At 58.7% G+C, this 2,716-nt stretch overlaps 1 pseudogene; it reads right to left on the bottom strand.

Annotated features, from left to right (window-relative positions):
- Positions 1-1,058: 1,058 nt before the first annotated feature.
- LOC102438335 lies at positions 1,059-1,858 on the bottom strand (annotated as a pseudogene).
- Between the last annotated feature and the right edge of the window lie 858 nt (positions 1,859-2,716).

Below are 2,716 nucleotides of genomic sequence, written 5' to 3'. Positions count from 1 at the left end.
AATGCTTCACAGACATTTGGTTAAAGTGTAAAATGTTTTCACCTGGCTGTAAAGCAAGTTGTGTTCCTGGTCTGAAGAAACTCCAAGGAGGCTAACTCCTAGGGAGAGGAAGTTGGGCGTTGCTACGTGATGTCATTACCTGGTGCCCACAGCGACCATTTCAGGGCTGGGCTGGGCTGTGGGCCACACTTTGCACCATGAGGTCTCAGCAGCGCTGGGCTGCGATTTGGTGGGCTGTTGCTCCAGGGTGGTGGTGGGGCCTGTGTCCCACTTGGGGGGAAGCTAGGTGTTGCTTTATTGGCACCAGGTCCATGGTGTTGTTTCTTTGTAAATGGCCAGTGCTCGTCAAAGCAGCTCCTGCGTTGAGTGTCTGTCCCCTGGTGGTCAGTGCACGTCACAGCAACTGGTCAGACAGAGGAACACTTAGCATATTAGCCTTTTATACATATAGACTAGAGGCCCGGTGCACAAAAATTTGTGCACTCGGGTGGGTCCCTCAGCCCGGCCTGTGCCCTCTCGCAATCTGGGGCCCCTTGGGGGCCCCTTCCCCTGGCTGCTGGCACCAGTTTTCCTCCGGTGCCCGGAACCCAGGCCTTCGCTCTTCGCCAGGAGGCGCCCACGAGGTGGGCGAGGGGCTTAACTCTTTTAAAAATACTTCTGAATGTTTGGTAAATAACCCTGTAGGAATCTACTTTCTGAAACATGCTGGTTGTTAAGGGCTGATTTGGGTAATCAACAAAATGTATGTTAAAATCCTAATCCCCAGAACCTCAGAATGTACCTGTATATGGAGATAAGATCTTTAAAGAGGGGATTACATTAAATTGAGGCAGTTCCAGTGTGACTCTTAGCCCATCTCACTGAAGTCCTTATAAAAAGAGGAATGTTGGGGTCCAGCCCCAGCAGGTCCAGAGGTTCCCAAAGGTGTGGACGGAGTTGGCGAAGAAGGAATGACACAAAGGCAGCGTTCAGGTGATCATCATAGCCAGGTTCTCTTTTTATTGTCCTGTTACATCTATATTTATACTATTTGATCCTATAAGCATGCCTCTATAAGCTTTTTTTTTTTTTGCCGAGGAGAGCATGGGGTCCGTTTATTGGGGGGTCAGTCAAAGGGGAGGCTGGCTAGGGTGGGGTAGGGCAGCAGCTTGTCTGGCCCCTGAGAAACCCAACTTGAGTCCAGAGCCTCAACCACTTTGAAGCCAAAGTCTTCCTCCACCTCTATCTGCATGGGGGCCAGCTCCGGAGTCAGCGGGACTCTCGCCCAGCACCCTTCCCGTGGCACTCGCCACCTCTTCCAACCACTGGGCCCCTCACCAGGGGCCGGGCTGCTGGCTTCTGCAGGCGCTGGTGTCCTCCTGGGTGGGGACAGCCCCTCTTTCTCCGGAGGCTCGTTCTCAGTGTTGCCTGGGGTGGGGGCATCTGTGCCCTGGCTGCCCTCGTCCTCCAGTAAGATGGCGAACTGGCTGTTCCAGTAGTCGTCGCCGTAGGAGTCCAGCAGTCTTATGAGGAACCTCCGCTCCTGCTGGAGTCTCCGTGTTATCCTCTATATCTGATGGAGCCTGTTCAGGACCCACTCAATCTCCCTGCAGCGCCGACCCAGCACCTGGTACTTCCTGCGATTGAGTTCCCCTTGGCACCGCGGCCTCTGGCCTTGGGCTGCCTCCTCCTCTTCGTCTGGCTCCTGGAGGCTGGTGCTGCCCAGACCCCCAGACACGAACTCCACTTCGGTCTCAAGCTCGCTCTCCAGGATGTGACCACCGAACCGCAGAGGCAGCGCCAGCTCCGAGGAGGGAGGTGCTGGGAACTCCTCAAAGCCCACAGCTGCCATGGACCCCTCTCTCTGCTCCAGCTCCATTTCTCCTTGGCTCCCGGCAGAACTTCCAACCTTGCAAGCCTCTTAAAGTGCAAAACGACTCGCCCCATCCGATTTCATGGCCAGGCACACAGGCCCCAGCCGCTAAGCCTCCTGGGAGTTGTAGTTCTCTATTTTCCAGCTCGCTTTTCTTCGCCCCACCCCCACCCCCGAGTCCCCACTGAAAGGCCCTGCTTGCTGGTCTAACGCCGCTGGCCAGGCATCTGAGTAACCTCCATCTTTATTCCTGTCCCGACACCGCACAGTCTGACCACGGAAACTCTCCGCTTGGGAGGCCCCTGGGTCTCCTTCTGGGGCTGGGGATGCGCCACTGCCCGGGCACCGGATTGCGTGCCCCGGCGGTGACACAGCCCCGGCCCCTGGGTCTCCTTCTGGGGCTGGGGATGCGCCACTGCCCGGGCACCGGATCGCGTGCCCCGGCGGTGACACAGCCCCGGCCCCTGGGTCTCCTTCTGGGGCTGGGGATGCCCCACTGCCTGGGCACCAGATCGCGTGCCCCAGCCCCTGGGTCTCCTTCTGGGGCCGGGGATGCGCCACTGCCCGGGCACCGGATCGCGTGTCCCAGCAGCGACAAAGCCCCGGCCCCTGGGTCTCCTTCTGGGGCCTGGCTGCGTCGCCCAGGGACCGGATCAGTCCCCAGGCAGGGATGCAGCCTGGCCTCTGGCCCCGCCTCTGGGTGTTCTCCGATCACTGGTGATCTGAGAAGCCCGGTGTTGCAGGGAAGAGGCGGACAGTCCCTCTTCCTTGCCCCACCCGGCTTCTCCGATTACTGGCCCAGGGCCGGCAAAGGCAGCCCGGCTTCTCCCATCACAAAGGCGGCCCAGTTCTCCAGCTCTTGGC

Source organism: Myotis lucifugus, unplaced genomic scaffold (assembly GCF_000147115.1).
Source record: "Myotis lucifugus unplaced genomic scaffold, Myoluc2.0 scaffold_173, whole genome shotgun sequence".
NCBI classification, from domain to species: domain Eukaryota; kingdom Metazoa; phylum Chordata; class Mammalia; order Chiroptera; family Vespertilionidae; genus Myotis; species Myotis lucifugus.
This window is presented reverse-complemented; position numbering and strand designations above follow the sequence as displayed.